General features: G+C 37.8%; 1 protein-coding gene and 8 non-coding genes across 11 annotated transcripts in view; 5 read left to right on the top strand and 4 right to left on the bottom strand.

The window, feature by feature from the left end:
* Window positions 1-22,720, bottom strand: part of LOC106092615 (serine-rich adhesin for platelets) — a 536,371-nt gene that overhangs the window by 76,731 nt on the left and 436,920 nt on the right. The window lies entirely within an intron of this gene.
* On the top strand, window positions 2,626-2,699 carry Trnat-agu (transfer RNA threonine (anticodon AGU)). The gene has a single exon. It is a non-coding gene; the product is annotated as a tRNA-Thr (tRNA).
* Trnat-agu (transfer RNA threonine (anticodon AGU)) lies at window positions 3,087-3,160 on the bottom strand. Its single transcript has one exon. It is a non-coding gene; the product is annotated as a tRNA-Thr (tRNA).
* Window positions 10,185-10,258, bottom strand: Trnat-agu (transfer RNA threonine (anticodon AGU)). Its single transcript has one exon. It is a non-coding gene; the product is annotated as a tRNA-Thr (tRNA).
* Window positions 10,453-10,526, top strand: Trnat-agu (transfer RNA threonine (anticodon AGU)). The gene has a single exon. It is a non-coding gene; the product is annotated as a tRNA-Thr (tRNA).
* Trnat-agu (transfer RNA threonine (anticodon AGU)) lies at window positions 14,934-15,007 on the bottom strand. Its single transcript has one exon. It is a non-coding gene; the product is annotated as a tRNA-Thr (tRNA).
* On the top strand, window positions 15,423-15,496 carry Trnat-agu (transfer RNA threonine (anticodon AGU)). The gene has a single exon. It is a non-coding gene; the product is annotated as a tRNA-Thr (tRNA).
* Window positions 20,300-20,373, top strand: Trnat-agu (transfer RNA threonine (anticodon AGU)). The gene has a single exon. It is a non-coding gene; the product is annotated as a tRNA-Thr (tRNA).
* On the top strand, window positions 20,812-20,885 carry Trnat-agu (transfer RNA threonine (anticodon AGU)). Its single transcript has one exon. It is a non-coding gene; the product is annotated as a tRNA-Thr (tRNA).

Raw genomic sequence — 22,720 nt, 5'->3', positions numbered from 1 at the left:
CCCATTATGACTATATGATACTTGGCTGAACCGATTTTCTTAAAATTTTCATAGATTGTGTACATTTTTCTGGTAGGAATCATAGGCTATATAATTTTTAGATATCGGGTGGAGGCGAACCCCACCCCCTTACCCCAAAAAACGCCACCCACATCCGATAGTGGTCCGATGGGCACAATAAGGGTATCAAACGAAAGGTATTGGAGACAAGAAAACGACTATGGTATTAAATTTGGGTCCAGGTACCCAGCGACCCCCTCCATCCAACCCCAAAACTTCTCTAAACAGATATATTCGAAGTCCATGTCAATATGGGACTCAAATGAAAAGTATTAGGCAGTAGAATGCAAATATGGCATGCAACATTAGGTCCAAGTAATGGGAGGTCGCTCACCCCCAAATAGGCATATTAGCCGACCATGGCTATATGGGACTCAAATGAAAGGTATTAGGGAGTAGATTACGAATATGACATTAAAATTTGCGTCTAGGTGGTAGATGGCGCTTTTCCTCTTAAAGATACATCAAATGGGTTATTTGACCCACTATGACTATATGGGACTCAAATGAAAGGTATTTGAGAGTAGTATTTGAGGGTAGAAAGAGAAAAACGAATTTGATATCCATGATATGGAGCCAAGTGTTTTGGGGTTCACCCTAAAACACCTCCTAAACTGAACTTCATTTCCGTTGAGAATAAAGAACGAATTTGATATCTATTTTCAGTCCAAAGTGCCGGTGGCCGCCCCAGCCCCAAAACACCCTCCAAACGGTTCATATTTAGCGGCCATGGCTCAAATTGGGGCTCAATTTAAAGGGATTTGGAAGTGCAGCACGAATTTGATATCCATATTTGAGTCGAGATGTCTGAGGTGTCATCCCTGCCCTAATGAGAACATTACCACCAGGAATCGAGAAGGGGAAAATTCTCACACATCTATGAGTGCTTTCCGATTCAAGTTTAAAATCAATGATAAGGGACTTTTTTTATAGCCGAGTTCGAACGGGGTCCCGCAGTGCTATACTTCTTTGGGGAAAAATTTTTAAATGACCATGCATGGCATTGTACCTCGCAAATGTCTTCAACATTTAGAGGGGATAATCATTGCTTTGTCCGAAGTTCTCGCCAGAATTCGAACGCGTTCAGCGTCATAGGCTACAATGGCATGAATTCGATATCCGCATTCAGGACGAAGTGTGTCCACCCTAAAACGATATTAGAGAGTTAAAGAAGACGCAACGGAGCGGGCCCGGTTCGGCTAGGTTTTATAAAATTTATATTAACACAATTTCTTACAAAAAAAAAGAAAACACTTCGAAATTTGGAAGAAATAAAATTGTAAAATTAAAAAAAAAATTATTTAAAAAAAAATCCGAAGATAAAAAAATTAGTTTTCTACAAAAAAAAATCTTAATAAAATTTTGGATACAATTTCTATTAAAATTCAGTTTCACTAGAAATAAAAAGAAATATTTTTGTGCAATTTTTTTTTTAATATTAAATTTCGAGGATATTAAAAAAAAAAAATAAACAAACTTTGCAAATTGTCTGTAGAAAGTCTTTCCGAGAACATTTTTCACGAAATTTTTATTAAATCTTTAAATTAGGGGATTTTTTTTAGAAAAAATATGGTAAAAAATTTTATAAAAATGTAAGTTATAATTATTATAACTAAATTTTTTTTTTTAATAAATTAAAGCAAATATTGCGAAGTTTTCAAAATTACTCAAATTCTGAGTTGAGAAATTTTTTTAAAAAATAACAAAATTTATTCAAAATTTTTAATAAAAATATTTCTGTAGCATTTTTATAAAACTTAAATTTTTACCGAATTTTCTACACAATTAAATTTTGTTAACATTTTTAATAGAAAATTTGTAGGTATGAAATTTTATTATTTAATTATATAACTGTTTTGTTAAAATTTTTATATGTAAAAATCTTATCTCATGCCCCTGGCACCATATTTTTAAAGTTTTTATTTACGACCTAACTACTAAATTTCCCATGGGGGAACAGAGGAATCTTTTTTTTTTATTTTTATTTAAAAAAAAAATTCTTTTGTTTTTTTTTGTTTTAAGTCATTTTTTTGCACCAATGCTGCATTAATTTTTCTAAGTGTAATGCAATTTGCAAGAAGTTACCAATTCAACTGAAATAAGCTGTCATTTTTACCGACCTACCTGGCTATAATAGAAATATTGTTTCACTTTCATTAGCTGTTAGAATACCTTAACAGTTTATTTATTAAAATAAATGTTTATTTTACTTTTATTGCCTTATTATTTGTATTTATTGCTTAAATAGTATGCACATATTTCTTAATTACGTTGTTTCCCTCCACAATCTAATGTTCTATTCACATGGAGTATTTTCTAAGATAAGCGGCATGGCAATCACCCAACCACAATTTGATTGATACGAACAACGAACATGTCTGAGAGAAAATGTATTTTTAGCTTTCATACGTTGAGTGAATTATTCTTGAAGTGTATGCGTGTGAGTGTGTGGTGTGTGTGTTTGTTTGTTCGAATGAATATCACACAAAACAAAAGCACTATCAGCGTTGTGTGTGGATAAGTGCTTGGCCACATATACAGCGTTTAGCTTTGGCGAGGCATTGGGGCGCCGTGGCTTAGTTGGTTAAAGCGCCTGTCTAGTAAACAGGAGATCGTGAGTTCGAATCTCGCCGGGGCCTGTGGATTTACTTCCAGTGAATTTTTTTTGGGAATATTTATTCGAATAACAATTTATATTTTTTCCATTGCAGATTCTTTTGATATAAGTTAAAAATATTTTTTAAGAAATATAAAAAATTTTATCCAAAAAAAAAAAAATTGTAAAATTTAAAAAATATTTTTAATTTTTTACTTAATATTTTTGGTTTAGATTTTTTTTAAATTATTTTTTTTAATTCAGCTCATAAAATGAGTTTCATAAAAAATCTAAATTAAATAAATTTTTTTATTGTATCACATATCTTTTTTAAAATTTTTATTCCCTGCCTAAAAATAATTATTATTTAATAAATGCAAAAAACACTTATCACAGCACCCCTTTTTCCACATTGTATTCAAAGTGCTTCAGGCCCCGGCGAGATTCGAACTCACGATCTCCTGTTTACTAGACAGGCGCTTTAACCAACTAAGCCACGGCGCCATCTGCCGCAGTTAGTCGCAAAACGTATCACAAATTCCATGGGGTCAATAGGAAAAGAATCTAAGCAAAGTTATTTATACTAAAATATGACATTCATAGTAATTCTAAATAGGGATGAATACAAATATCAAAAAAATGAGTGGAAGGAAAAAATCTGTTGGTAGTGATGTGGTGTTGGTCGACCAGTGAAAGTTCTGATTGTAAATGTTAACAAAGCTAATCCCATATGAGTCATCACCATCATTCGTTTAACCAAGGTCAGTGACCTTACAATAGTATCAACTGGCTGGTAGCTACTCTGCACGTGAAAGGTAATGAGGTTAAAGACCTGACGATTCCGCGTAAAAAATAATTGAGACTCAATGCTTGGCCACTACCACTTCGGAAGAAATGTTGAAATTTCTGAGAGCGTAAAATAACCAGGGATTTTTTTCCTGGAAAGGAAATTGAAAATTTTACGAGTGGCAACTCTGGTTCTATGCAGTTATAGTGTGGGTTTTGAGGTATAGGGATGCTAGCAAGAAAAAAAAAAACAGCACCCGCTATATGAGAATGCTTAGTCTGCGCAGAAAAACCGCCCCAAGGCCTTTTAGGTTAAATCTACAGGATGTATTAAAAATTTTGCAAGTGGCAACTCTTGTTTTTGGTCACGGTAACTGCAGTCGTCGTGAAGGTTTCACATTTAGGGATGCCAGAAGGAAAAAAATATCATCCTCTATTAAAGCATGTCTAATCTGAACATTAAAGCCGTTCCAATGGCCTTTATATTATATCTTGAAGATACATCGGGTTTAAGCAATTAATATACCCTACACCATAAGTTGGGGGTATACTAATTTTGTCATTCTGTTTGTTACTCGTCGAAATATTAGTCTGCGACCCTGGTCGTCGTGACATTTTAAGTCGATCTAGCCATGTCAACCCGTCTGTCCGTCCGTCTATTTGTCTGTCGAAAGCACGCCATCTTTTAAAGGAGTAAAGCTAACCGCTTGAAATTTTGCACAAATACTTCTTATTAGTGTAGGCCGATTGGGATTGTAAATGGGCTATATCGGTCCATGTTTTGATATAGCTGCCATATAAACCAATCTTAGATCTTGACTTAGCCACTACAAGGCGCAATTCTTGTTTTGTTATAGTTTCCAAAAACTGTGCTAAGTATGGTTGAAACCGCTCCATAACCTGATATAGCTGTCATATAAACCGATCTGGGGTCTTGACTTCTTGAGCCTCTAGAGGGCGCAATTGTTATCCGATTAGGCTGAAATTTTGAATGACGTGTTTCGTTATGACTTCCAACAACTGTGCAAAGTATAGTTCAAATCGGTCGATAACCTGATATAGCTGCCATATAAGCCGATCTTGAATCATCACTTCTTGAGCCACTAGAGGGCGCAATTCCTATCCGATTTGGCTGAAATTTTGCATGAAGTGTTCTGTTATAACTTTCAACATCTCGTTCAATGTCGGTTTATGTTTCATGTCGGTTTATGTTTCGATATAGCTGCCATATAAACCGATTTGGGATCTTGACTTCTTGAGCCTCCAGAGGGCGCAGTTATTATCCGATTTTGCTGAGATTTTGTACAACAGCTTCTTCCATATCCTTCAACATACATGTCAAATATGGTCTGAATCGGTCTATAGCCTGATACAACTCCCATTATAACCGATCTGCCTATTTTACTTCTTGAGACCCTAACGGACGGAATTCTTATTCGAATTGGCTGAAATTTTACAGAATGACTTCTTCAATGGTCCTTAACAATTAATCGATTATAGATTACGAATCGAACCATAACTTAGCAATTATTTTCTTTTATCCTTTGTTGACCTATAAAGAGATACCAGGAAAAGAACTCGACAAATGCAACTCATGGTGGAGGGTATATAAGATTCGGCCCGGCCGAACTTTTCACGTTTTAACTTGTTGGAAGTTTATACTAAGCGTCATGAATTGATCGCATATTGGTGTTGTTATAGGTCCGGTATGTGGTAACGTGGTCTGGTGGAAGCCATTTCAAACGTTCATCAATTGTTCAATACTTAAACGGATCCAAAAGTTGGTAAGCCTATGCATCAGTGTCGAACTCAGGACGATACTATTTGATACACTTGATTCTACCCTTAGGTTAGGTTAGGCTGCGGATTTATGCCCCATCCCCATGCCCTATGAATATATGTAGACCTATGCCAGTAATCGGCTTGTTGTACGCTCTTAATACTAACAAGCGTGCTAAGTTCGGACGGGCCGAATCTTGGGAACCCACCACCATGGATTCTCCTAAAATATGGGAGCTATATCAGGTTATTAACCGATTTGGACCGTACTTGGCATTGTAGTTGGAAGTCGTAACAGAACAATATGTAAAAAGTTTTCAGCCAAATTGGACAAAAATTAAGGCTTGTAAGGACTCAAGATGTCAAATCGCGAGATCGGTCTATTTGCCCATTTGCAATCCTCAATGACCTATATCAATAGGAAGTATCTGTTCAAAATTTCAAGCTAGCTTTATGCGTTCGACCTCTATCATGATTATGACAGATGGACAAGGCTTGATCGACTCAGAATGTCGATACGATCAAGAATATATCCTTATGGGGTCTAATATCAATATTTTAGGGTCTTACAAATGGAATAGTATACGCCCATACTATGGTGGTGGGTATACGCCCATACTATGGTGGTGGGTATACCCCCATTCTATGGTGGTGGGTATACGCCCATATTAACGTGGCGGGTATACCCCCATACTATGGTGGTGGGTGTACCCCCATCCTATGGTAGGGAGGTATAATAACCTCGAACAAAAAAAGTCGAAGTCAGGAAATGAATGCTATTTACCAAATCCCTAATTGTTATCGATACCATGCCTATGTTGGTTCAAGTCTGGTATTGTGTCCCCACCTAAGTGCCGGTGTGTGTTAGCCGCAAAAGCCGGGCAATGACATAGGAAATACTCCAATGTCTCATCATCTTCCCCACATGCCACCGCTTGCCTCACCGTCAAGCGGTGGCAGTCATATGTGTTCCGCAAGGTGGATTTATAAAGGTGGTCTCACGCGAATAGCTGTTAACAGCCGCCCAGGTTTGACGGTACTAAGATGACAGGTGTTTGTTTGCATTCTCTTTGTTGTTATCTTCTTTCTCGCATATTCTCTCTGCTCATGTACGCACACGTATTTACACACGCACACAAATGTTTTTAGATGTGTTGGCAAAACGTCTATCAGTTTGATGGTAAGATGGCGGATTGCATCATATGATTTATGGTTGTTGTACTAATGAGACCACCTTTATTTGTTTCGCCTTGTGTGCCCCGTTATAATACCGATAGCTATACTAACCTCCTTCTCACATCCTTTCAGTAATAGCCTCGTCTTCTCAGGATCCGGATCTTCCCATAGAATTTTCGTCGATCACGTCCTTAGTTCGGACTGCGTCGACCTGAAAGCCTTTCAGATGACCAAGTTTATTGACCCAAATCCTCTGGCCTTCTGATGTCTATGGAGACTTAGATATCAAATATTGTGAAATAGACATCATCAGAGTCTCTTTTGAATTTGGAGTAATATACAATTCATGATAGTGCTGATTTCCTACCAAAATGTAAGAAAAATTCTACCAAACCTGATCAAAACCTACCAAATGTTCTGGAAGCCAAAAATGAGGTGGATGAGTATATTTGTACACCACCGAAGAGTTGGCCATTTTTTCATTGCATTAGCAACACTTCAAATAATACATGTTCAAACCTATAAAGTATACATCACTGATTGTCGCAATATTAATAGACCATCCATCCATTTCCGTCCGCCTCTCTGTTGAAATCACTCTACAGCCTAGAAAAATAATACTCATAGTCCAAAGAAGGCCTAAATCTTGATGTAGTACCGATCTCCCGATATGATTTTCCGATTTTATAAAATTTATTTTTTCCCCTGATTTCAATGAACAACTGTGACGAGCTTGGAGCGATCTCTTGGGTCTTGATCCCATAATTGTGCATTTACCCCTCAGCTGTAAGTTGCATTAACCGAGTCTGGACCAGATCCGATCACACAAGTATAGTCCTATTTTCCGATTGAAGGCTTTGAACGCAAAAGAACCGCACCTCCAAATGCAAATTTTGCCCATGAACATTCCACAAAGGAACAGAGGCAAACTTCTCACCTATCAATGACTGCAGTCCAATTCAAGTTTTATGCTTTATGATAAGGGGCCTCCTGTTTAAATCCGAGTCCGAACGGCGTGCCGCAGTGGGACAGCTCTTTGGAGAGAAGATTTACATGGCATAGTACCTCACAAATGTTGCGACCATTTGGAGGGGAAAACCACCACTGAAAATTTTTTCTGATGGTCTCGCCAGGATTCGAACCCTGGCGTTCAGCGTCATAGGCGGACATGTTAACCTCTGCGCTACGGTGGCCTTCACCAAGAACCGCACTTATTTCCCAGAATTTACGAAATTTCTAACAGATTTCTTGACACTCGAACCAGTCACAGTCAATATCAGAACTTACGCACTCTTTTTCAGAAATTTGAAAATCCCTTGTAACTCTGCACTCTAAACGAAAACACAGAAACAACAAGAAGTGAACGAGTTTTGAGTTATCCCCATCGATTTTTCAGTAACTTATTTGGTGTTTATATTTTGGAAAAAAACTGCCAAAACTTGGGGTCAGCCTACCAAGCTACCAGGTGCATTAAACCTACCAATTTTGGTAGGAACCTGCCAAAAACGGCATCACTGGTATTAGAAGTTACCTAGATTTTTATACAGATGGTTCAAGACTGGGCTTTGAAGAACTAGAACCTGATATAGCTTCCAATCACTCTATAACACTTCTTGAGCCCCTAAAGGTTGCAGTTCTTGTCCGATTTGGCAGAATTTTTCCACTACGACTTCTTCTATGATTTTCAACAACAACGTTGCAAAATATGGTCAATATAGCTCCCATATGAACCGATCTCCCGATTTTGCTTCTTGAGACCCTATAGAGCGCAATTTTTATCCGATTCGGCTGAAATTGTTAACAATGACTTTTTCTGCCCCGAATCGGTTCATAACCTGATAAAGCTCCAAAAGCATAGCAATTCTTACCCATTGTTCTTTGTTTGCCTATAAATAGATACCGGACAAAAAACTTCAAAAAAATCCGTTACATGGTGGAGGGTAGATAAGATCCAGTCCTGCTGAACTTAGCTCGGTTTTATTGTTATACCCACCGCCATACGATGGGGCTATAGTAATCGAATCATTCCGTTTGTAGCACCTCGAAATATTGATTGAGACCCTATGAAGTATATTCTTTATCGTCTTTATATTCAGAGTCGAACTAGACATGTCCGTCCGTCTGTCGAAATCATGATAGTGTTCAAACGAATAAAGATATTGGCTTGAAATTTTTCAGCGGCACTACTGTTTGATGTAGGTCGTTGGGGGATAGCAAATGGGTCACAACGGTTCAGATTTGGATATATCCCCCATCGATCCCCAGTTTTGACTTCTTAAGCCTCTACAGGGCTCAATTTTCATCCAAATTGGCTGAACTTCGCCACAAAAACTTTTTAACTGACCTTCAACATCCATGCTAAGTATGATCCGAATTGGTCAACAAAATGATATACTACTAAATTTTCCATGAACATTCCATTAAGGAACAGGGGATAATTCTCTCATATCAATGAGTACAGTCCAATTAAAGTTTAAGCTCAATGACAAGGGGCCTTTTTCTTGGGCCGAGTCCGAACGGCGTGCCGCATAGTGAGACCACTAGAGAAGTTTTAACATGGCAGGATGCCTTACAAATGTAGCCAGCATGAGTAAGGGGATTACCACCGCTGGAAAAAATTAGTTTTTGATGTTCCCGCCAGGATTTTAACCCAGGTGTTCGGCGTCGTAGGCGAACATGTAACCTCTGCGCCACAGTGGCCTCCAATAAACTTATATACCCCTCACATAAACCGATCCCCAGATTTGAGTTCTTGAACCCCCAGAGGCCCAGGTGTTCGGCGTCATAGGCGACAATGTTAACCTCTGCGCCGCGGTGGCCTCCAATAAACTGATATACCCCTCACATAAACCGATCCCCAGATCCCCAGAACCCTCAATCTTCTTCTAATTTGGTAGACTTTTGGCACAAAGATTTCTGCTATGTCTTCCAACATCCGTGCTGAGTATGATTCTAATCGGTTTATATACTGATATAGCCCTTATGTAAGCCGATCCCCGGATTTGACTCTTGAGCTCCTGGAGGCCTTAATTATTATCAGAATTTACTAAAATTTGAGAAAAATAGTTCTGCTATGACTTCCAACATCCGTGCTGAGTATAATTGAAATCGGTGAATATACTGATATAGCCCCATATAATCTGATCCCCGGATTTGACTTCTTGAGCTCTTAGTGGTCTCAATTTTTACCTGAATCGGCTGATATTTGACACAAATACTTCTGACTACGTACGTGTCAATTATTATCCGAATCGCTTTACATACTATTGGGTTGCCCAAAAAGTAATTGCGGATTTTTTTAAAAGAAAGTTAATGCATTTTTAATAGAACTTAGAATGAACTTTAATCAAATATACTTTTTTTACACTTTTTTTCTAAAGCAAGCTAAAAGTAACAGCTGATAACTGACAGAAGAAAGAATGCAATTACAGAGTCACAAGCTGTGAAAAAATTTTTCAACGCCGACTATATGAAAAATCCGCAATTACTTTTTGGGCAACCCAATAATATAGACCCGATTACCGATTACCCGATATGATTTCTTGAGACCATGAAAGCCGCATCCAATTCCTGATTTGAAGGTTGCAAAATAATTCAAATACGAATTGAGTTAATAATAGAAAATATTAAGCAGAATCCATGGTGTTGGTCGTACCCAAGATTCGGTCCTTTCGAATTGAGCACTTTTTTCTTAATTTTTTTTTGCACTCTAAGAATTTATTTTTTTACTCTTGGAATTTTTTTCAAATATATTTGTAAAAACTACTAGGCAATCTTTTCGTTGCATAGGCCCCGGCGAGATTCGAACTCACGATCTCCTGTTTACTAGACAGGCGCTTTAACCAACTAAGCCACGGCGCCAATTTTTCACCGGGGTAAATAAAATGTTAACAAAAATATATGACAACGTATATGATGTGATAAGATAAATGATAAAAGACATTTTCCATTTATTTAAATAATATATTATTGTCACATACTCTATGGTATTTTGAGGCTAAATTTAACTACATGTTCCAAATTTTGGCAGATGGCTATGAGTGTGGAGAAGAAATGGCGCCGTGGCTTAGTTGGTTAAAGCGCCTGTCTAGTAAACAGGAGATCGTGAGTTCGAATCTCGCCGGGGCCTATCTACTGAGTTGACTTGCTTTTTTTTTATATCCACCACTATAAGATGGGGGTAAACTGAACTATGGTCTGGACATTCTTAGTCGATCTAGCCATGTCCAATGAAGCTCGAATGAAGCTATCCATTTGAAATTTTGCCCAGATACTTCCAATTGATGCAGGTCGTTGGGAATTACAAATGGGCCATATCGGTTCAGATTTGGATATAGCCCCCATATAAACCATTCAGCCGATTTAACTTTTGAGCTCCTGGAAGCCACAATTGTTTTTCGACAAGTTTTTTGTTATGACTTCCAACAACCGCGCCAAGTACGGGTCGAACTTTGGATGCCCACCACCTCGGGTATATACACATAGCCCATAAAGTCTGCGTTCACCTGACAAACTTTTATGATTGGTTAAAGAACCCAAAATAAAATTATAAATCAAATCAACTCTTACATATATTTTTTCTTCATATTCCTAACATTAAAAAACAAAATTCTAAGTTTGGTTAAGCACTTTCACTCTAGAGCGATTTAAATATGATAACAATTTAATATAAGCACCGCAAAGTCTGCGTTCAGTAATTAAAAATAAACAAAAGAGTTATTTAAACACAAAATAAAAACATATTCACACATTCCTAATATTTGTGTAGGATAGCCACGTTGTTTTAAGTCTGCACTTAGTCTATTTGGCATGGAGTTTACAAACTTTACTGTTTCCTCAGATGTTATTTTCGTCCATTCTGCCTGCATGACACTTCGTAACATCTCCTTGCTGGTTATAACGTGCTGACTAATTTTTTTCTCCAATAGATCCCAAAGATGCTCTGGTGATTGGGGTGGTGTTTTAAGCTGCTTTGGAGTGTTATATAGAAGCCAAAGCCTAATAAGATCCGATGTATATATGTATCGTTATCTTGTTGGAACCAAAATGTCGTTGCTAACCCTAGTTTAGCAGCACTTGATTTCAAATCTTGGACTCAATAAATTCTAATTGACCCACTCCACTAGCAGCCATACACCCCCACACCATGTCTCCACCACCACCGTGCTTCACCATTCCAGCTCAGTCCCGGACTTGCGCCACACTATTTGCCGACCTTTAATGCCAAAAATACAGAATTTGCTCTCGTCGGAGAAAATAATTTGTTTCCAGAATTCAGGGGGCTTATTGATGAAAGTATTAGCGAATGCAATCCGCTTTTGTCTGTTTATGACTGAAATATACGGCTTTCTTCGAGCAACTCTTCCATGAAATCCAGCTCTATGTAATATTTTTCTGGCAGTTTCGGCACAGATGCCTTTTTTAAACATTGTTTTAATATTTTCAACAATTTTGGTTGATGTTATACGAGGGTTGTAGCTTGCCATATTAATCACTTTACGCTCTTCTCTAATGGGTAATTTTTTTGGACGCCCAGGCCGAGGCTTTGAAGTTATAATGCCGGTTTCTTTGTAATTATTAATTACGCGCTGGGCAGAAGACTACGTTCTTCAAACTGTTCTACCAATATTTCTAAAGCTTTGTCCTTCTTTCCACAATTTAATAATTATTTTTCTTTCAGATACGCATATTTCCTTTCCTTTAGTTTCCATGTTTTATTAATTTAAAAAAAAAATAAAAAACACGTGTAACTATCGCTTGTTATGATAATGAACTGAAACTGATCAAAAATAAGAACAAGCATCATAAAAAGTAACGGTACTTTCGAAGTAAACAAAGTGAACGCAGACTTTTTGGTTGTCGTAATTTCTTCTTATGAGACAAAAGTACCGTTAGAACAAAAAAGCAAAAGCAAAAGCAAACTTGTATTTTTGTTTTTGTTTTTTAATTTAAGAAATATGAAGAAACAACATATACAACAAAACTTAACTTTATTTATTTTTTTATGTTGTTTTTTAATCATAAAAAAAGAAATTGTCACATGAACGCACACTTTATGGACTATGCATACCTTATGCCCCATAGCAGCTATATAGAAATATGTTCCGATTCGGACCAAATACTAATAAATACAAGTCATTGTTCAATTGTGTATAACAAAATATTGGTCTTTTTAGTAGCTATACTTAAAAATAAACCGATCTGAACCATATACGACGCAGATGTCGAAAAGCCCAACATAAGTCACTGTGTCAAATTTCAGTGAACTCGGATTATAGATGCGCCGTTTGTGGGGCCAAGACTTTAAATCGAGATATCGGTCTATATGGCAGCTATATACAAACCTAGACCGATTTGGACCAACTTGCAGAATAATGTCGAAGAGCCTAACACAACTCACTGTCCCATATTTTGGCGAAATCGGACTATAAATCCGCCTTTTATGGCTCTAAAATTGAGAAGAAAGTCGAAGGACCCAACACAACTCACTGTCTCAAATTTCGGTAACATCGGGCAATAAATGCGCCTTAAATCTTAAATCGAGAGATTGGTCTACATGGCAGCTATATTCAAATCTAAACCGATCTGGGCCAAATTGAAGAAGGATGTCGAAGGGCCTAACACAACTCGCTGTCCCAAATTTCAGCAAAATCGGATAATAAATGTGGCTTTTATGGGCCTAAAACCCTAAATCGGCGGATCGGTCTACATGGAGGGTATATCCAAATCTGCACCGACCTGGGCCCAATTGACCAAGGACGTCGAAGGGCCTAACATAAATCACTGTCCCAAATTTTGGCGAAAGCGGACAATAAATCCGCCTTTAATAACTCCAAAACCTTAAATCGAGAGATCGGTCTATATGACAGCTATATCCAAATGTGGACCGATCTGAGCCAAATTGAAGAAGAAAGTCGAAAGACCCAACACAACTCACTGGCCCAAATTTCGGTAGCATCGGATAATAAATGCGCCTTTTATGGCCCCAAAACCTTAAATCGAGAGATCGACCTATATGGCAGCTATATTCAAATCTAGACCGATCTGGGCCAAATTGAAGAAGAAAGTCGAAAGACCCAACACAACTCACTGCCCCAAATTTCGGTAGCATCGGACAGTAAATCAGCCTTTTATGGCCCCAAAACCTTAAATCGAGAGATCGGTCTATATGGCAGCTTTATTCAAATCTAGACCGATCTATGCCATATTGCAGAAATATGTAGAGGGGCTTAATTTAACTCACTGTTCCAAATTTCGGCGACATTGGACAATAAATGCGCCTTTTATGGCCCCAAAACCATAAATCGAGAGATCGGTCTATATGGCAGCTATATTCAAGTCTGAGCCGATCTTGGCCAATTTGAAGAAGAATTTCGAAGGACCTAACACAACTCACTATCCCAAATTTCAGCAAAATCGGAGAATAAATGTGGCTTTTATGGGCCTAAGACCCTAAATCGGTGGATCGGTCTATGTGGGGGCTATATCAAAATCTGAACCGATCTGGGCCAAATTGACAAATGATATCGAAGGGTCTAACACAACTCACTGTCCCAAATTTTAGCAAAATCGGATGATAAATGTGGCTTTTATGGGCCTAAGACATCGGCGGGGTCTATATCAAGACATAGTCCTTTATAGTCCATCTTAGAATTTAAGCTGCTTATAGACAAAAAAAAAAAAAAGAATCTGTGCAAAGTTTTGACTCAATATTTCTATTTTGAAAGACTGTAGCGTGATTTCAACAGACAGACGGACAGACATGGCTAGATGGTCTTAGATTTTTACGCTGATCAAGAATATATATACCTTCTAGGGTCGGAAATGGATATTTCGATGTGTTGCAAACGGAATGACAAAATGAGTATACCCCCATCCATCCGATCTACCGTTTTGATATCTTGAGCCCCTGGAACCTGCAATTGTTTTCCGATTTGGCTGAAATTTTTTAGGATGTATTTTATTATGACTTCTAACAACCGCGCCAAGTACGGTCCAAATCGATTTATAACCTGATATAGCTGCCATATAAATTGTTCTTCCGATTTGACATCTTGACGCCCTGGAAACCTCAATTGTTATCCAATTTGGATGAAAATTTGTAGGAATGGTTTTCTTATGACTTCCAATGAGCCTCTGGAAACCCCAATTGTTATCCAATTTGGATGAAATTTTGAGCGGAATGCTGTTCTCGATATGTCTAGTACTAGTTCTTAGTTTGGAATCATGCATAAAGAAGTCAATGTTCCTTCTTTTATCGGGGATATAGTTAAAGAGTACAACGCCAGTTTGCATTTCTCAAGTGGTTGGGATCAAAAGTACCGCAACAATTTGAATGGGACCGAAGCCTCCCTCAAGGCTTTTTATATTCCCCTCTTGTATTACTTTAATTAAAACCCTTTGGGTCCATGATTGATTATCCTGCAATTTTTCCAATTTTTTCGCCCTGTAATTTTTGACTATGATTTTTCTTCATCTCCCCGATCCCTTTTACCCCCTTAAACCAACAAAAATACGCAATTAACTCTCTTTGTTTAGGCCCCGGCGAGATTCGAACTCACGATCTCCTGTTTACTAGACAGGCGCTTTAACCAACTAAGCCACGGCGCCTTTTCTCTCACAGCCCTTCCATCAGCTATAATTAACGGCATTTGCAGCAATTGAAAACAAAAAGCTTTCAATACTTTCATCAAGGCATAACGTCAGCCGTTTTTTTTTGTTTTATCATTCCAATAAATTTATTTTAATTGTTATGACTTGTTCTTTGAACATTTTCCAAAAATAGCTACGAACATTTAAAAGTTTAAAATAAATAAAAAAAAACGTAGCGAACGATCTTTGCACAAGAACGAGTATATCCGGAAAAGTTGTTTTTTTTTTTCAATTGAAAATATAACCCACACTACAAAGCAAATGTTGTGTGTGTGCGTGAGTTTGTTTTTTATGACGTCAGCAGGGGGGGTATTATACACAAATAGATGTTCAATTACAATCGATTGCAACAAAAAAAGCGCAGCAATCAATTGGCGCCGTGGCTTAGTTGGTTAAAGCGCCTGTCTAGTAAACAGGAGATCGTGAGTTCGAATCTCGCCGGGGCCTCTTTGAAAAAATACGAAAAATTTTTGTACTTTCTCGCAAAATGAGGAGAAAAGACACAGTATTTCAAAGATTTTCCTTAAGAAAAGCCAAATTTCCTAAGAAAATGTAGGAATAAATGGAAGTTTGCTTCTTTGCTTATTAAAAAATAATTCTCGGAAACTGAGAAATATCAAAAGCTCAAAAATTGGTTTTATACATCAGTTGGGCTAGTTAGGGGACCTATTTTGGATCATAGTTGGCTTGGTTGGTATAAGTCATAACAGTACTCCATAAGCTATACCTCAGCTTAATCGTATAAAAATGTTCCCCCTTTAGCGTCTTAAGAAACCAAATTGGACGACTAGACTGTACTTGGCATTGATAGTCACGGTGTGAATTTTAAGCCAAATGGGGCAAGAATTACACCCTTCAGGGGCTGCAAAAGTCAAAGGGAGATAAGTTTGATATGAAATAGGAGTTGCTTATTTAAACATAGATCGATCTGGCAATTTTACAATTCCACTCGAACACTCCAAGTACTATCTCGTTGCATAGTTTTTCGTGCAAAGAAAAGTAGAGTTTGGGCTAGCGTAAAGTTCTGGTACATGCATGATGGGTTTAGCAGATCTAAAGACACCATGACTCTAGATTTTTATCTTCAAAACAAAATTCCCCATAGTATTGGGTTGCCCAAAAAGTAATTGCGGATCTTTTAAAAGAAAGTAAATGCATTTTTAATAAAACTTAGAATGAACTTTAATCAAATATAGCTTTTTTTACACTTTTTTTCTAAAGCAAGCTAAAAGTAACAGCTGATAACTGACAAAAGAAAGAATGCAATTACAGAGTCACAAGCTGTGAAAAAATTTGTCAATGCCGACTATAAAAAAAAATCCGCAATTAGTTTTTGGGGAACCCAATATTTTGCGCACAATGCGAAGAACATTTATTTAGAGATGAGTTAGTTTAATTTTGGGAGAAGGGAGTTTTATTGCCCTATAGCCCGGTCATGCTACAACCCCGAAAATTGGCAACAACGCCTTAGCGCAGAAAAAATACCTAAAATTGTGTTAAGTTCGACTAGGTCAAATCCTTAACAGGTACTTTCCACCAAGATTGGCATTTGTCAAGTTTCTCTTTATAGGCAGAATCAAATTTATCATAATAGGAGGTCATACGAAGGAATCACCAAATTTTTATACCCGCCACCATAGAATAGGAGGCATTTTCATTTAGTCATTCCGTTTGCAACACATTGAAGTATCAATATCCGACAATACAGAGAATATATATTCCGGATCGTAGTGAAATTCTAAGACGATTTAATGATGTACGTGTGTCTATCCGTCTTTCCGACCGTCCGTCTGTTGTAATCACTCTAGAGCCTTCAAAAATTGAAATATTGAACTGAAATTTGGCACAGATGCGTCTTTTTGATGCACGATGGTTATGGGCTAAATCAGACCATATTTGGATATAGCTGCTATATAGACCGATCTGCCGGTAAAGGGTCTAATGCCAATAAATGCTTTATTTTTTATCCGATTTCAGTGAAATTTGAAACAGTAGGTAGTCTTAGGCCTCCCTACATCTGGCCTAAATATGGTTCACATCGGACTATATATAGATAAAGCTGCCATATAGACCGATCCGCTAGTCAAGGGTCTAAGGCTTATAAAAGCTGCATTTATTACCCAATTTCTCTGGAATTTGAATCAGTAAGTTGTTTAAGGCCACCCCCTATCTGACCTAAATTTGGTTCAGATCGGAATATTTTTAGATATAGCTGTCATATAGACCGATCTCCCGATAAAGGGTCTAAGGCCCATAAAAGCTTTATTTTTTAACCGATTTCGCTGAAACTTGAAACAGTAAGTTATTTTAAGCTTTCCGACATCTGACCTTAATAAGGATTAGATCGGACTATATTTAGATATAGCTGGCATATAGACCGATCTGCAGATAAGGGGTCTGAAGTCCATAAAAACTTTACTTTTATCCGATTTCGCTGAAATTTGAAACAGTGAGTTGTTTTAAGCCTCCTTACATCCGCTCCAAATATAGTTCAGATCGAGCTATAATTAGATATAGCTGCCAAATAGACCGATCTGGGTCTGGAACCCATAAAAACTGGAATTATTACCCGATTTCGTTGAAATTTGAAACATTGAGTTATTTTAAGCCTCCCGACATTATACCTCAATATGGTTCAGATCGGACTATATTTAGATATAGCTGGCATATAGACCGATCTGCCTATAAGGGGTCTGAAGCCCATAAAAGCTTTATTTTTTATCCGATTTCGCTGAATTTTGAAATTGTGAGTTCTATTAAGCCTCCTTACATTCGCCCCATATATAGTTCTGATCCAATTACAATTGGATATAGCTGCCATATAGACCGATCTGCCGTTTAAGGGTCTGGAACCCATAAAAACTGGAGCTATTACCCGATTTCCTTGAAATTTTTAACATTGAGTTATTTTAAGCCTCCCGACATTATAAATCAATATGGTTCAGATCGGACTACACTTAGATATAGCTGCCATATAGGCCGATCTCACGATATAGAATCTGAAGACCATAAAAGCTTAATTTTTTCAACCGATTTCGCAGAATTTTAAAGCAGTGAGTATTTTAAGGCTTGTCAACGGCGGATCTAAATATGGTTCAGATCGGACTATATTTAGATATAGCTGCCATATAGACCGATCTCCCGATATAGGGTCTGAAGACCATAAAAGCTTAATTTTTTAACCGATTTCGCTGAAATTTAAAACAGTGAGTAGTTTTAGGCTTGCCAACGGCGGAACTAAATATGGTTCAGATCAGATTATATTTAGATATAGCTGCCATATAGACCGATCTGCCGATATAGGGTCTGAAGCCCATAAAAGCTTTATTTATTTTCCGATTTCGCTGAAATTTGAAACAGTGAGTTCTTTTAAGCCTCCTTACATCCGCCCATAATATAGTTCTGATCCAATTTTAATTGGTTATAGCTGTCATATAGACCGATCTGCCGATAAAGGGTCTGAAGCTCATAAAAGCATTATTTATTACCCGATATCATTAAAATTTGAAATAGTGAGTCGTTTTAAGCCTTCCGAAAGTCATAGAAGAAGTCTTTGTGCAATACTCTAGCCGAATCAGATGAGGAATGCGTTCTCTAGGAGTTCAATCAGTACAATCGGGAGATTGGTTTTTTATGGGAGCTATATCTGGTTATGGGCCGATTTAGACCATATTAAGCCCAGATGTAAGAGATCGTGCCAGATCCTTTGTGAACAATTTCAGCACAACAACAAGGGCACAACAAGTCATATTCATAGATCGGTTTATATGGGGGCTATATTCGAATCTGAACCGATTTTAGATATTGTGGTATTCGTCGAGGATAGCTTTGAGCAACATTTTGGGAAGATCGGTCAATAAATGCGCTTGCACTGACTCTAGAAGTGAAAATCCGGCGATATATATATACGAGAGTTATATCTTAATCTGAACCGATTTCTATGAAATTCACCAATGTCGAGAGTCAAGATAAATTCCCTCCTGCTAAATTTCGATAGAATCGGTTCACAAATTAAATTATTAAAATTTTATTTCAAATAGGACGAACATATAAATGAAAACTATATCCAAATCTGAACCGATTTTTCCAATTTTTTTTTTCGGTCTTATTAAGGTGGTATAGATGTTAAGAAGATCAGAAGGAGTGAAGTACACTGTTTAAGGAAGCCTAAACACTTGAATGCTTCTTTCGACACTTCGAATACATGTTTAGCCCAACAGACATCACTTTATCAATTTATGCTCCTTGGATGAGAACCCATCCATAACGACTCGAATAGTGCGATCGCGAAATAAATCGAACGAAGCCATTACCGACACCAAATGCGTCAAGCTTTGATTGTAGTGCACCGTGCCAGACCCTATCAAATGCCTTGGAGATATCCAGAGCCACAACCTTACTCTCACGAGACTGGTGGATTGAGCAACTCCTACGTTGCGACAGAAGTGCCATGAGCTCGCCCGTAGAGCGATTTCTGTAGAACCCATTCTGTTGATCGCTAAGAAGGCCATTAGACCCTAAATACCTCACAAGATGGTGATTAACCATGCCCTCTATGACCTTGGAGAGAGTGGAGCATATCGCAATTGGCCGATAATTCGCAGAGTTGTTTACTTCAACCTACTTGAGTATTGGCTGAACGTTCGCTACCTCGCCGGAAGACGCGCCCGGAAGACCCCCGCACGGTAGGCAAGGTTGAAAAGGACGACCGAACGTCGAAAAACACTTGCGTAAGACAAGTGTTGATATGCCATCCGGGCCCGGGGATTTATTTACGTCTAGATTCTCAAGAACCCTTTTAACCCCACGAGTTCGAAAAAATATTAGGGGCATGACGCCAGATATATTTTCGATTGGGGGTAGTGGTTGATTGCTATCCGGCAGGGAAGAATTCCCTGGCTGTGTTCAATAGGCTTTGTCTCTAGCCCGAACAATTGTAAGACGATCGGACGAAAATTGAGATCTGTAGTCTGCACATAAATTAAAATGGTCTGACCGACAGACAGATCTAAATCGAACCAGAAAGTGATTCTGAGGCGATCGGTATACCTATCAACGGGTCTATCTCTCTTCCTTCTGGGTGTTAAAAACAAATGCACTAGTGGTGGTGTAGGGTCTAACAACGATATTAAATATGTCCATGGTGGTGGGTAACCAAAGTTCGGCATGGCCTAACTGAATACGTTTTTACTTCTTTTGTCTCCGAGCAATTAAACCACAAAATTCATAGTTGCCAAACATCGCTTGCATGGCGCCGTGGCTTAGTTGGTTAAAGCGCCTGTCTAGTAAACAGGAGATCGTGAGTTCAAATCTCGCCGGGGCCTGTGCCACCATTGATAAGTGGGATTTTTTTTCAGGAAATTTCATAATTAAATGAAAAATTTATTTGAGAATGTTTAAAGTTAATGAAAGTATTACAAAAGTGTCAAAGATTAGGTTTTAAATGCTATTCCATTTCAAGGTGAAATGTGTCAATTGTGCTAATGAAATTTGGCAACAATGCATTATGCATAATTTTACGAGATCCTAATTTGTAGCAATTTTTAGCGGTGATGGTTTTGAAATAAGGCAATTTTTAATATAATAAAAATAAAAAAAAAATTAAAATAATTTGTCCAATCTTTGTTTTACGTAAATTGTGACTACTGAATGATAAGATAGCTAATATTGAAAGCAATCTCCAGAGATATGATAGTTTTCGTGCGGAATTTTATGAGAAAACCTCACAAATTCCGTATACTTTTTAGACAATGTCAACACATGGCGCCGTGGCTTAGTTGGTTAAAGCGCCTGTCTAGTAAACAGGAGATCGTGAGTTCGAATCTCGCCGGGGCCTGTACCACCATAGGGGTGGGGTTCATAAATTTTTAAAAAATAATTAATAATTTTAATAAAATTAAAACTTTTAACACATAAAAACCATTTTAGAGAACGTACGGGTGTTATAATGTAGAAACCTTATAAAACATAGAACCTTTACAATGACATGCTAGAAAATTGGCAACAACGCCCTTAAGCAGCTATGGAAGACATTAAGGTTCATAAAGTTAGGTTACGAAAAAAGTTAACTATCCGTTAAAGCAGCTTAAACCTATTTTAGGCAAATACTTATTAACATTTAAACTTTACCCTTTTTACCCTTTATCCTGCAATGGAATCTCAACAATTTAAACTTTACAATGATGCACCACAAATTTGACAACAATGAATTAACTCAAGAAGAAGCAGCATAAACTCTAATTCCAATCATAACAGTTTCATTTTTGTTAATAAGTAATTGTTTATAACGAAGTTTGGCAATGCAGCTCAATAAAATTGGCAACAATGCCTTTTTGGGGGGAAAAAATGAATTTTGTACATCTCTGAACCTAAAACAGTAAAAAAGCTTTAACGCAGGAAGATGAGGCAATGACTAAAACCACTACGATCGCAAATCTAGGTTAAAACAGTTTTTTGTACTAATTTCTTGGCAATATTGAAATTTGGCAACGTTGCAGGAGAAAATTGGCAACAATGTTTCACGCAATCTCTTTTTTAAGAAAATGCCAAATTTTTTTTTTTTTTTGCATACTTCCCTGATATTTTCCAAGTAACTAGAACTTGAAGTCTATTTTATGGATTCGTGCCTGGGGGAATGCAAAATATCCCTCCACCCCTTTCCTGAATACACAAGATAAATTGAAATTTATGAACGGGGAACGTGGCTGTAAAAGAAAAAAATTGAAGAAGTAGAAGTTTTGTAGTATTTGATTGAGAACACAGGTAAATCTATCACCGATAATGAGTTTCTAAAGTACATGTTTTCCATCTAGAAGGAGAAAGGTGATGTGGTGTTAACCCGAGGACATCGAGTGTAAATATCTTGACAGGAAACAGTTATCTGAGTAATATTAACCAGGAAGGTAGTACTATCACGAACAATCTTGGAATGTAAGGTGGAGATTAACGCCTGCTCTGAGGATGGCACAATTTGCATCGTTTGGGTGCCGCGCCATAACGGAGTAAGGGGAAATGAAAGGGCAGACGATTTGGCGGAGGACTGCCGTCAATACACTTGGTTAACTCGAAGCCTTTCGTGTCAACGCAGTCCGAGTTACACTATGGAACAGTGAGACGGTCGGTAGGACGACGAAAATCCTTTGGGGAAATCCGAATTTCGAGAAGACGAGGCTATTACTGAAAGAAAGCAAATAGTAGGTCAGTAGGGCTTTCGGTATCTTAACAGGATACATAGGATTACGAGCTCACTTACTCAAAATCGGTGCGGAAATTGATAGCACGTGTAGAGCATGCGGTGAAGATGATGAGACGTTGGAGCATTTCCTATGTAATTTCTCGGGGTTAGCGGCTAACAGCACTTAGGTGGGTAGACAAAACCAAACATGAACTAACTAAGGAGCGTGGTATGGAAAACAAATGCGGATTTTGTTAGTAGCGAAGAATTCTTACCTTAGATTTTCTTTTTCGAGCCGATTACCGGCTAAGTTGTATGTCCATAGTGGCATGGGACGGATTAATATACGCATCCCATTTCAATGAAAGCTAACCTAACGTAAGCTAACACAAGGAGATACAAACATTTTAAGTTACTAGGAAAGGACTTGAAGAAGTCTATCGCTTTGCTGTCACCGGCTAGAACAGACTCAGTCTCAGTCGTTGTGTCCGTCATGA

The sequence above is a fragment of the Stomoxys calcitrans genome, chromosome 3, assembly GCF_963082655.1.
Source record: "Stomoxys calcitrans chromosome 3, idStoCalc2.1, whole genome shotgun sequence".
Lineage (NCBI taxonomy): Eukaryota > Metazoa > Arthropoda > Insecta > Diptera > Muscidae > Stomoxys > Stomoxys calcitrans.
The sequence above is the reverse complement of the archived record's forward strand: the minus strand, read 5'-3'. Positions and strand labels throughout refer to the sequence as shown.